This window comes from Triturus cristatus, chromosome 10, assembly GCF_964204655.1.
Source record: "Triturus cristatus chromosome 10, aTriCri1.1, whole genome shotgun sequence".
NCBI classification, from domain to species: domain Eukaryota; kingdom Metazoa; phylum Chordata; class Amphibia; order Caudata; family Salamandridae; genus Triturus; species Triturus cristatus.
This window is the reverse complement of record NC_140593.1, coordinates 932,959,876-932,972,603: the sequence shown is the minus strand read 5'-3', so window position 1 is coordinate 932,972,603 and position 12,728 is coordinate 932,959,876. Positions and strand designations below refer to the sequence as shown.

The 12,728-nt window shown below is 43.4% G+C and overlaps 1 long non-coding RNA gene across 1 annotated transcript in view; it reads left to right on the top strand.

Annotated features, from left to right (window-relative positions):
• Positions 1 to 11,200, top strand: part of LOC146796268 (uncharacterized) — a 478,384-nt gene extending 467,184 nt beyond the window's left edge. Inside the window, exon 4 of the long non-coding RNA XR_014969913.1 lies at positions 10,428 to 11,200. This is a non-coding gene — a long non-coding RNA (uncharacterized LOC146796268). The remainder of the gene's footprint in view (positions 1 to 10,427) is intronic.
• The last annotated feature ends 1,528 nt before the right edge of the window (positions 11,201 to 12,728 follow it).

Genomic DNA, 12,728 nt, shown 5'->3' with positions numbered 1-12,728 from the left:
GAACTGGAGGAGTTCTCAGCTGCCTCTGGTTTCAGAGTTAATGTCACCAAGTCTCAGGCACTGGGTTTCTCCTTGTCACAGGCCACCATCACGGCTCTTACCCATGCATGTCCTATTCCATGGGATCAAAAGTCTATGCCCTACTTGGGTATCACCCTGTCCTCCTCTATTGCTGAGACAACCTCTCTGAACTACTCTTGGTTGCTCCACCAGACCAGGCAGGAGCTCAGGTGCTGGCGGCCGTTTAATCTCTCATGGCAGGGTAGAGTTGCGGTGCTTAAAATGAACATACTCCCCAAAATGCTATATCTTTACCAAACCCTACCGATTGAGCCACCACGGGGGGTCCTAACATAACTCCAATCTGAGTTTATCAACTATGTCTGGGCGGATTAGAGACCACGAATTGCTTTCTTCCCCACGGAGAGGGGGGGGTTGGGGATTCCCGATCTGGATCGCTACTATAAGGCTACCCAGCTAGCTCACTTTTAGAGTGGGCTCAGACTGAATCGGAGAAGAGCTGGCTCTTCATGGGGCGTACATTAGTGAAAAAGGCTTTCTGGAAGGTTCCCTTCCTCCGTAAGGCCTTCAGGCCAATCGGGTTGTATGGTTCCCTGGTGGTTTGTGCCACGCTAGACGCCTGGGATGCTACTGCTACCCGTTAAGGACTGACAACCTTCCCGTCGCCCCTCACCCCTATCGCCGAAAACCTGGACTTTTCCCCAGGTCTTGACTGGAAAGCTTTTAGTCACTGGGACCTACTCGGACACAGGTCATTAGGGTGCTTCTTCGACACAGAGGGCCCTTGACCTTTTGAGGACTTCAAAACAGACTATGACATACCCGAATCTGAATGCTACCACTACTTCCAAATACGACACTGGGCCCTACACCCCCAAACTCGACCTGGTGCGGAAAGATCCCTCATGCAGTATGAGCACTGGCTACTTTCAAAACACTCTACGAAATGACTCATCACAGAACTCTATCACATTCTGCGTTCCCCAGAACCGGCAGTTAAATCCACGGGTCAAAAGCGGTAGGAGGCCGAGCTGGGCCGGACCTTGACACCTAAAGAATGGTCAGACGTTTACTATAGAGTGCGACACTCAGCACGCAATACATCTAGCCTCGAGACAGCCACTAAGATCATGACATATTGGTATCTCACCCCCTCCCGACTTCATAAATATGACCCGGATCACCCCCCTACTTACTGGAGGGACTGTGACGCTGAAGGCATGCTCCTGCATCTTCTGTGGGAATGCCCGCTCATTACCTCCTACTGGACGCATGTGTTGGACGAGATAGATTAGCACTTCGACACTTTGCTCTTACGCTTCCCGCTTTTGTGGTCTTGGAGTGTCTGACATACTTACCTTTCCCCTCAAATCTCGCAAAGGTAAACAATTAGGCATAGACTTGGGGGCAGCATTACAACATATTCTCTCACACTGTGGGACGGATAGAATACCAACTTTGCAGGGATGGTTGCACCGACTGTGGTTTGTTCTTGGTATGGAACGCATCTCTTCTACGCTACAGGGGGATGGGGCCACTTTTGCAGAAATATGGCAGCCATTTATTACCTTGTGTACTGAATTCCGCGAATTTTTCTGCCCTAGATACCTACGACTTTTACGCCTTCCCGAACTATATCAAAACGCGAGTTAAGCAATACGATCATGTGAAATTGAATACTGGATTTGCTATTTTCCCCTATATTTTGTTGTCTAGCCATTCTCTTGGAGGAGGAGGCGGGAGGGGGTGGGATGAAAGGGGGAAGGGAGGTGGGAGGAGGGTTGGTTTGGGGTTACCCTGATGCTCTGCGAAGCATCATGTTGGATGCCAGTCCGTGTGATGGGCCTTCTTTCTTGCTGCATCATGCTTGTTCATGGTTCAATAAAAAGATTTCAAACTAAATCTAAAATTAAATTAGTCATATAGATATACTGAATGTATTAGGACATCCAAGAAATAGATACATATTGTTAACAACCGTCATTTTTAGACAAAAAGTTCTCCTTTTTATAATCAATAAGAAGCACCCTAACATTTTGGCAACATCTAGATATTCTATTTCTTTCACCTGCTACACTGCCTCAGAGCAAAAAGAATACTTTATTAAAAGTGGATGTAAAAATTGCCTCCTAGCCAAAAGAGAGAGAGGACAATTCAACAATCAATACCAATGACAAAAAGCATTACCCAGGGAGCACATACAGCTACCCTACCTTTCTTTAACAGAATCCAATAATACTGTAATTCTACATTCAGGATTTACTCCCACACCATATTTTGCAATCGTCACAAGCAATATCTGTTGTGGAAATCTTCTACATATTTAAATGATTTGAATTTCACTAAATAATCAAACATTGTATGGCCAGACTTTTTTTTAATCATAAGTGAGAAAGATCCTCTTCTATGCTCCTACTAGATGATAGTTTTGGACAAACATCTTATGCAGGAAAATCAAACTATGAGACAAAATAAAACATTTTAAATGAAAATCACATTGCGCGAAGGAGACGCGTGTTACCATAAAAGCTCAATAAAACCAATCAAAAGTTTCGACAGGAGCAATTCACACGAGTGAGCTTTTCTGTTTCCTGCGATTGTTAAAAAAGGTAAATAAAGTTATTCTGAATTATTAAAAATGTGTCGGAACTAAATAAGAGTTGCACTCCTTTGGTTTATCCCACAAAAACTGGACTTAAAACCAAAGAAGAAGGTTTAAGTTTTTTGGAGTGTTCTTATGGCCAGCAAATAATTCAAAGTTCTGATATTAGCTTCTCCTTCCCAAGATGGTTTATTTAATCCAATTATAATTGACTGTACCATTGAAGACTAAGGGAGACCCAGAGCCTTTTTTATAAATTCTACCATCAAGGAACCCAAAAATGGACTCCCCATCAAGAACCAAGAGGGAGCTGCTGTGCAAACCCATTGACAAACTTTCTCCCCAGTAGCTTTTACCATATAATCCAATGAAAATCTACCATTTAAAACATTGCATTTGACTAAACCCCAAGCAAACTGAATGTTTTATATTCTTTTTCAATGACATGCTCAAGAGAACTAACGACTAAAGCTAATCACAAAATAAACATATAACTCACCTACTTCCAATATCGTTCCACCAATAAATAATTCAGTCTGGAAAATCTTTCTCCTAAACACTAACATCTTGGTTTTATCTTCATTCAATTCACAGAGATGTTTTAAGGCATGGGCAAAGTGGGCATTGCCCAGCACCCCCACCTTCCAAGGGACCCTCTGGGAAAGAGAACTTTCTATTTGAGCTCTCTATTGGTTTTCTCTAGCCAAACCTCACCCTGCCTACATCTACTTCTGTCTCTCTACCCAGTGTCATCTTATGGCAAGATATATTTCAACTTTCTTTTTTTTCTGTGATCCTTTTAATACTTTAGTATTGTTTGACATCAAGCAGGCTTGAATTAGCAAGAAATGGGTATTCAAATTCAAAGTTGTTCCGTACAGGGGCTCCGAAAATATGTCTTGCCTAGGGCCCAGGGGCGTAACACAGGCCCCCGCAGCCCATTCGATGCGGGGTCCCCGAGCTGCAGGAGGCCCCCTCAGCACAGTATTCAGGACTGAGAGCTCCAGATTAAATCCGGAGTGGGGGCCCCTCCATTTACCTTGCAGGGGGACCCCCTCAACTTGCGTTACGCTACTGCTAGGGCCCCGAAATTCCTGTAGGTGATACTGCATTCAAACCAAGGGCCATATTATCAAGAAACGGCGATAACATTATCGCCGCTTACTGCCGCTAAAGCAGCAATAATGGGCTTGATAATATGCTGCAGAGAATTCCCATAGAAGCCCATGTTGACACCAGAACATGGGCTTCTATGGGAATTCTCTGCGGCATATTATCAAGCCCATTATCGCCGCTTTAGCTGCAGTTTCCTGCCGCTAAATCGGCGATAATGTTAACGCCGTTCTTTGATAATATGGCCCCAAGTTATTTGCATTCGTTCATGATAGTAGCAGTAGGACCAATCATTCATTGCACAGTGCCACGCCTAACTATTCCAGCACCGCAAACTGCCCAACTGACAATAAGACCAACCCACACACGGTCTTGTGGCCGGTGATATAATGATTTGTAACAGGAACCATTCACCATTACCCCTAGCACTGATGTAGCACTAGTGAGGACGTCAAGGCATGGAATGCGAAAACAAAATAAGCGTGGACGGGTGTGCCGATTACTTACCCGGCAAGTTTTGGAGCATGAATCGGGCTGAGCTGCCACTCACCTGTTCATGGGCCCTTGTGTGGTATTTTTATGTTCTGCGCTACTGCCTGCAGCTGGAAAGTTTAGGGTTTATTGAGCGAAAATTATACCTAATTTGGATTACATTAACCGGGTAAACATGGCCTCGTGCGAGGGAACAGAGTTTGTGCGCCGCATGATTAACAAAAAAGTTGTGGGTGGAAAACGTCCACGTGGTCATGAGAACGAGCCACCAATGTATCATATGTGGCTGCAGTCATACGCAGCAAGAAAATCAGACGTAAACTTGCCCGGCCCAATGCTTGCCATCTGCAAGAATTAGTCCCAAGGGGAACTGAATGGGGCCATTATTTCTCGTCTTGTGCTGGCTGTGTAATTCCTGTGGCGGTGAAACAGTAGACAGTAATAGGAAAACATAATACTTGTGTGACCGGTCTGTTATTGGCTGGCTGGGGCGGTGTGTATCTTGTTCGTGAAATGAGGAGTTGTGCAGACAGCTTAAGGGGTGACAGACTTTGCTGTCCAAAATGCTTCTGGGACTGCGAGCTCTGAAACTGAAGTACTCCGTGGAACAGAGGACAGACCCAAGGAAAGAGTTTAAAATGTTCCTTATTGGCGTCTGAGAGGCAGAAAGAGCTGGTGCGCCAGTCACATAAAACCTAGCGCGCGCTGGCAGCGCATCCTGAAATTCGACTGAATTAACTGTGTGTGGCGTATTTACTGGCCTCTGATAGGTTACTAGGGCATACAATTCCCCATGCGTAGTGCGCCTCGCCTCACCTTTGACCTTAAGCATCCAGAAAATTGTGTGATCGGAACTGCATGTGGAAATGGGCGTTTCTTTAATCCTCTCGGCAGCAGCATACAGAGAAACCGATCCTCGCTATCTGCGCTTTCGAGTCTCTCATCAGCCCCTCCATTTTCATCGGACTGCATTTCAGCCCCTGCAGCCTAATTGCGCGGGCGAGGCGCTCTCGTGTAATTAAACACCGGCCAGTTGACCAACAGGCTGGCACTGAGTCCCGGCCGGCGATGTGTGTAGCTGACGGATATCTTACTCAGTTTCTACCGAGTGAAAGTCATGCATGTATATAAACAATTAAACATATATTTATATATATGTATATATTAGCTTCACCCGCGGGAGTGTGGCTCTCTTGGCCCCAGTCACAAAGAGCTCATTCCACAACGATTTTGAAGGGACTTCTGCTTGCCAATAAAAAAAATAAAAAATAGTATCTATGGTTGCTGCCAACACCCATCCAGTGACTCAAACACCCACTTATTTACCCATACAGTTACTCACACACCCACTGATTTACCCATCCAGTAATTTACTCACACTCACCCACATATACAACCACCCAGACATCCTTTTACACACCGATAAACACAGTCACACAGCCACTCACATAATATATGTTAGAAATAGTATCACTTATTAGTAGTACACAAAGTATTGTCAGTTAACTTTTGTAGTACCTTAGTTTATATGTTTAACACTCATAAACTATTAGAAAACATTCATAGTCATTGGATGATGTCATCAGTGGTGTAATTTGAGATGCCATCAGTGATCAGTGTTATCATTTGAGGTGTCATTAGTAGGCCTGGGCGAAGCACTACGCTACGCTCGCGTAGTTTGCGAAGTTTGCGCTACTTTGCACTACGCGAACTGCACGTAGCACAGTGCGAACACGCGTAGCGTAGTGTTGCATAGTGCTGCGGTCATTTTTTGCTTGCTCGCGTTCCTCAACGTCAAGTTGGCGACCGCGAGCAAGCAAAATGACATCCCGGCGAGACTTTTTCCTTGTTCGCGATCAGCAACTGCAAGGTGGCGATCGCGAGCATGGAAAATAAACCTCCCGGCGAGATTCCCAACACGAGGAGGTCAGGTTTCTCATTGCGAGTGGTCGCGTATTCTCGCGACCGCTCGCGATGAGAAACTACCAGTTCGCGTTGAGAAAGCTGAAGCTCGAGTAAAAATCTACTCGAGCAGCAGAAAACTACAGCTCGCACTGTGCAAGATGCCATTTTCAATGATTGCACAGTGCCGGTTGCTTGTCCGCACTGTGCAATCATTGAAAACAACATCTTGCACAGTGCGAACATGTTACTACGCAGTTCGCGAAGTGCTACGCGTAGCTCGCGTAGTGCGAACTTCACTTTGCGTAGCTTCGCGAAGTGCTACTTCGCGAACTACGCCCACCCTTAGTCATTAGTAATGTCATGAGTGATATAATATGTGAGGGCATAAGCAATGCATTATGGGGCGTAAGTTATAGCGAGCTCAGGTAACTATAACTGCTGAATTTCACTGGTTTTGTATGTGTGAAATCTGAGCCTAACTATAACGTCCCTGTAAACTTTGTTTTTTTCTGTGAATCTCTAAGGTTTTGTTTAATTCAATTTTCTAACTATAATGTCCCTGTAACCTTTGTTTGTTTCAGTGAATATGTATATAGGGGTTCTGGAGATATTTGAAATGTAAGGCAAGCAACCATGACTGGAACACAATTGAATTTTTAATTCGACGTGGAAGAACTTATGAGATCAAGGAATGAATAACTTGTGAAACCAAATTTTTTGTTTATTTGTTGGAATGCCTGCCTGCATACATACTTTTAAGTGCCCGGGCAGGTGGAGGTTATTGTTATTGTTAATTGGGATTTCTAGAGCACAATATTACCGACAGGTCTCTAAGCGCTGCGAAAGAGAGCCCAGCCTGGGCACATCTACAGGGGTGTGCCATGAAGATTTGGCTTAGGTGGTCGCCCATTGTGGAGCAAGCTCTGCCGCCTATAGAGGAAATATTGAAACGGGGCAGGCCAGCAGGCCAGCATCTGAGGAGCAGAGGGACTGTCCTGGCACATAGCTTACCAGTCAGTCCCTGATGTAGGCTGGAGCCTGGCTGTGGATAGCTTTATGGGCTATGCATAGCCCATAACTATGGTCCAAGGACTGTGAGGGGCATGCGCCCCCTTATTTATTTATACCGTTTTGCCCTGGAAAAGTGGCAGTCCCCAGGACATAAGTGACACATGGGCACCACCCGCATACATTAAAAGCCATGCCCAGGGGAGGTGGTGGTCCTTGTGGCTAAAAGCCCTAGGAGTGGGGCCCATGCGCACCTTCTTATAGTCATAGCCTGCCTCCTTTTCTTTATTTTAAACATTTTTTGCTAAAGCTGAGTCCCAAGATGGCTGCCAACCCTTCTTGATTGAAGTGTTGGCACTGGCAGCAAATAAGATTACAGCACGGGGGCTGTTGGATTCATGTCCCTATAGATACAAATTTGGATTTCAGTAAATATCTCTAAAACTACTCAACGTTTTTACACTAAATCACAAAAAGTGTGATCTGTGGAACAAAAGCTCCATTTCTGTCAAATTCAATGTAATTCCTTCCAGCAGTTTGGGCTGTAGTCATCTTCAAAACTCCAATGGTAATTAACATGTGGCAAGTGCGTTTTGGGATCCCCTTTTCACTTTGCCCCCGCTTTATCAGCCACCCCAAAACTTTCCAAACAGAAGCTGAAGTGAGTTTCATGAAGATTCGTCAACTAGCGCCAAAGATAAGATAGATTATGAAATTGGGGGAGGATTCAATATGGTGAAACAGAGGCTGGAATCCGGACTATCTTTTTACATAATACATTTTACCTCTGACACCATTGATCACAACATTTGTTTTATCGACTAGTCTGTTTAATGACTGCGATTTGAAACACGTTTTTTTCACTTACTTATCAATTCTTAAATGAATGAACACTACTCCTTAGTGATACACTCCTTCTATACATGAAATGGTGACATATATTTACATATATACAGTGACTTCATAACATGTCAAAATAACACTGCAGTTAATTGAAAAGCATTCAAAAAGCCGGTTTAGGCTTGAAAATAATCATGTGTCCGATACTGTTTGATTTACAGAACTTGAGCCGGTGAGCTCCTATAGTTCTAGCTACTATTGCGGTCCTGGGCAGAGTCGGGTACCTATGACTGTAAAGAGTTCAACCAAACATATAGATTACATTCCTTCTATTTGTTTGCTTTAGGGGACGAGCTGGTTTCTAAATTCGTCTCCCACATGGGTGTTCACGATCACTGCATGTTCGCCAACGCGTTTCGACCAGTGTGAATGAGGACCTGTGGGGTGTTTATGAGGTCGTCGTCAGGGCTGATATAGAGTTGTAATCGGACTTCTATTCGCTCCTTCTAAGACAAGGGGGCTTGTCTTCTTTGTCTTGCCATGTTATATACGGTGCCAGCTCGCTGGGAATGACTTGTCTCTTGTACGTCTTGCTCGTTTCTTTCTTTTTAATCGTCGGTGCTCTCGGTGTCTGGTACGCTACTCCTCGTTCTTCCTGCTCTTTCTCGGCTCTGGTCGCTCTTCTGGCGTTTTCAAAGTGCCAGCCTAAACCGGCTTTTTGAATGCTTTTCAATTAACTGCAGTGTTATTTTGACATGTTATGAAGTCACTGTATATATGTAAATATATGTCACCATTTCATGTATAGAAGGAGTGTATCACTAAGGAGTAGTGTTCATTCATTTAAGAATTGATAAGTAAGTGAAAAAAACGTGTTTCAAATCGCAGTCATTAAACAGACTAGTCGATAAAACAAATGTTGTGATCAATGGTGTCAGAGGTAAAATGTATTATGTAAAAAGATAAGATAGAGGCAACTGAAAAACAGCGTTTTAATAGAAATTAAGGGCCATATGTACGATCCTTACAATTTGTGAGTCGCAAATTCCTTTGCTTTGTGTGGGAGTCTATGGCAGACATGTTTATGTTTAATGCAACATTCAGAGAAAACTTTCTTTTAGAACAAAACAGGACCTCACATGTGAGAAATGGGGGGATAGCAAAGATTATTTGCAGTAATTTTAGTGAGCTGCTGCTGTGTTACAATATTGAAAACAAATGTTCTTATCCATTAATAATAGATAAAAACACTTTTAGAATGTGGATGAGTGTGCCTTTGCACTTAGTGACCTAGCCAAAGAGGGCATGAAAGAACTAAAACTGGATCATAAATGCAAATCTGTTCAGAACAAGGGGACTCAAAATATGTTTCGCCCAGTGCCACCAAAATCCTTAAAATGTCCCGTATCGGTGCATGGCAGCTAATTGTGCCCAGCGCAGGGAAGAGCAAAGGGGTCCGACATATCGTTCAATCAATTAGGGGGTTTATAAAGTGCGCTACTCACCCGTGAGGGTCTCAAGGCGCTGGTGGTGGGGGGGGGGGGGGTGCAGTTCTGGTCAGTCGAAGAGCCAGGTCTTGAGGTTCTTCCTGAAAGTGTGCAGGGTGGGGGAGCGTCTGATGTTGACTGGGTTCGTTGTAGATATGATGCATCCTTTTGCTTCGGAATTAATTCAGAGCGGACCAGGCCGTGCAGCAAAATGGCTTGCAGCACCACAGTGCGTTAATTCCTTGTGATTAAGGCCCTTTGGGTCTAAGGAATGTGTGAGATACTAGGCAGCCGTGAAAAGCGCAGGGGACCAGAAGAGCGGGAGGCCATATTTGGCGAATAGAGCTTCCTCCCCATTGCGCAATGCAGAGCAGCAACCAGAGGCTCAACTACTAATATACTACATACTCTAATATTAAAATCATCAGAATTACTTCATAACCCATGTAGAATTCAAAAACACATTCTAACTTGCAGCTCCATTTTTGTTATTTATGCGATTGAGTGAATAAAGGACCCCGTGGGGGAAATAGGGTTCTTATACTCAGACAAAAGGAGTCGAGGCACATTATCAATTTCCAAACAAGAGCTCCTGGAGGCCTTAACCAGGATGAGGAATTAGCTATACATCTTAAAGAATAGTGTGTCTCTAACACCATTGTATGTCCTGTTATAATACCTGCCTTTTCTCCTGTGTTTTTGAATTCTATATGGGTTATGAAGTAATTCTGATGATTTTAATATTAGAGTATGTAGTATATTAGTATGTGAATTTTACCCTGTTTGCTATCGTTCTTCCTCTACAGCAGTTAAACAGATACATATACATCTTTTGATCATCTTTACTTGACATTCATTGAATGTTAGTCGTGATATAATGATGTGGAACGTGATATCCACACTCTTTTTAACGTGTTATCTTTGTCTTTCCTGTTTTTCTTCTCTTTATCTATGCACAGGAGGAAGGAAGGGGCCCATTCACGGGGTTCACCTGCACGGGCTGCCTACCCTTTCTACTTCCCTCCATTTCCTGTGTGGCACTTCAACACCCACATGAGACCTTTTTCGAGCACATGCAAGACGCGGCTTTGTCTCCAGTATTCATCTCAGTAGGACCTTTTTATTTCGGATTATAATGCAGTGACTACACACTGGTGTATATATGACTTTGGGCACTGGTCCTTGTTCTCTCTCTTTCTTGAGCCCTGATGAACTTGTTGGTTATCGATTGTGACCGTATAGAGCACACTAGAGGGTGCAGGCGATATATTCCGCATCATGTTTATTGAATCCATTGGGATTGTGATACTATGTACGATGTGTACTCTTTGAAGGAATTTCATTAATGCTAATACTTTTGCGTGAGTATGGATATACAGGTGCAACTAATTTAGTAATTTAGAAATAATTCTTTTGCCAATAATTCTGTTGCTGAATGTGTATTTTGAAGTGTATTTGTGCAACACACTTTAATTTTGTGTATTTCACACACATTGATGCAATGACATTTGAGTCGGGGATCGATAAAGTTCGAGTTGAAACTAACACTGATTACTCGTCATGGGTACATACTAATGTGCAATACAGCTATTATGCTTATGTAAGGTCCGTTTCATTATGACAGTATTTACAAAAGAAATTAGTTTTTTATTTGCAGCATTATATTATATCTGCCATATATATTGTTTGTTTTTTGCCATTGCAAGATGTCCGACATGAAATTGTGTTTGGTCCTTCTTTACTTTCTGTGTAACTGAATAAGTCGTCTTGTGATTTGGTGACAATTTCACGTGATCAAGGTTCTCCGAACCGAAACGCGGTGTGGAATAAATGGTGGATTAACTACTTCACTGAGTTTTGTGATTTTCTGACAGTGCGCTTACGAACATTTATTTTGTGGATATTGTGAGCCGGTGGGCTCCGCCAGCATGCGCCCCACCCTCCGAGGGTCCCACACAGTCCGGAAGGAGCAACTCAAGTGATATATATATATATATATATATATATATATATATATATATATATCACACAAAGTTTCTCCATGCTGAGGGGCCCCTGACAGGGCGGTCTCGGCGATGCAGGAACGGAGCATCCTGCTTCTGACTCAACAGCACAATCAAATGCCAAGACTCGACATAGGAGATAACAGGGCTCTTTATTAGACATAGGGCGGCAGATTTCAATCACTTCCAGACGCGTTTTGGCTAATTAGCCTTAATCATTGGGGGATGGGTTGTATTGCCAAGTGGTCAAGAATTAAAGGTGCATACCTCTGAGCGTTATAGTTCAAAAGTCCTTCATTACCCATAATGCACCAAAAGGGAAAATTCACGTCAGTTCAGGGAGGGTGCAGTGCATTGCGATGTAAAATACTTTTTTGGCTTGGTGCCTGCACTTTGCACACTGTTCCATATACGTACTCTCAAGGTGCTCCTGATTCTGCACTGCCCCAGATAGTAAAAGTCCGCAAGAGCTCCGGCCTCCGATGTCATCAAGAAGTGGTGAAATACGCTCCTTGGAAGGTAAGAGTTTGAGGTCCGTGATAGATGAGTTTAGAGGTGATACCACCAAATTGAGTGCAATAAGCGGGTAGACCCTCTGTCTATTAACAGGAATAACTTGTGACATAGCGTCACGTTAAGACACATAGCGTACAAATTTTGTCAGTCGTGACACTATGTATTCCCCATGAATGAGCACTGCGCTTTCTTAGATATTTAAGCGTTTTAGTTTTAGTGATATAGAGAGCAATGTCACTATATAACTTATGGGGTGGGAGTACTTAACCCACGATAATATCCACAAATGGCCCCAGAAGTCAACGTAGACTGACCCGATCTCTAGCATCGTATAAACTAGTGCGACTATCTCTTTAAATTTTTAGAAATCGGTCTCCGCCCAAACGAAACACGAGGGTCATAAGCACAGACACCTTGGTCCACAGTGGAATGACCGGCAATTCAGCGTACCTAAAGACAAGAAAGTAATGAATACACCCTTGCTGACTCTATGGTAAGCCAAGTCATTGCGTAAAAGAAGCATTAGCTATCAGGGTGTACCATTTATCTGGATACTAATTAAGTCCACATCCAATTTGTCCTAATAGAATCAACTGAGCTTGAATATGAAAAGCTACCTATAACGCTGACGAGCGGTTTTAGAAGAGATACACGCTCAAATAGGGTGAGTAGTACCCACTAACTCTAAAACAATTGATACAACAATCTTTTTAGAGTAAATAACTATGAAGATAAGAGACA